The sequence below is a fragment of the Bison bison genome, unplaced genomic scaffold, assembly GCF_000754665.1.
Source record: "Bison bison bison isolate TAMUID 2011002044 unplaced genomic scaffold, Bison_UMD1.0 scf7180017845393, whole genome shotgun sequence".
In the NCBI taxonomy this organism is placed as follows: domain Eukaryota; kingdom Metazoa; phylum Chordata; class Mammalia; order Artiodactyla; family Bovidae; genus Bison; species Bison bison.
In genome coordinates, this window is record NW_011475966.1 from 16,867 (window position 1) to 17,455 (window position 589).

The following is a 589-nucleotide window of genomic DNA, read 5'->3' on the forward strand; positions in this document are numbered from 1 at the left end:
CCTCATTCCCAATCTCACTGGAAAGCATTCTTTTGTTTTGGGTGTGTGCTACTATATATATGTTGGTAGGCTTCTGAACTTTTTTAAGGTACAGACGGTTCCCACTTACAATGGTTTGACGTGATTCTTCCACTTTATAATGGTGTGAAAGTGATACACATTCAGATCTTTTCCTGTGCTAGTGCAGTCTGATACTCTCTAGTGATACTGGACAGCAGGGCAAGTTGCAGCTCCCAGTCAGTTCAGGCAATCAAGAAGATCAACCAATAGACTCATAACTCTACCCATACAAACATTCCATTTTTCATTTTCAGTACAGTATTTAATAAATTACAAGAGATATTCCACACTTTACTATAAAACAGGCTTTGTGTTAGATGATTTTCCCCAACTGTAGGCTAATGTAAGTGTTCTGAGCACATTTAAGGTAGGACAGGCTAAGCTATGATATTTGGTAAGTTAGGTGTATAAAATGCATCTTCGGCTTATGATACTTTCAACTTAGGATGGTTTTCTTGGGATGCAACCTCATTATAAGTTGACGAAGATCTGTATTCAAGTAGTGCAAATTGTTTTGGATATAAAATGC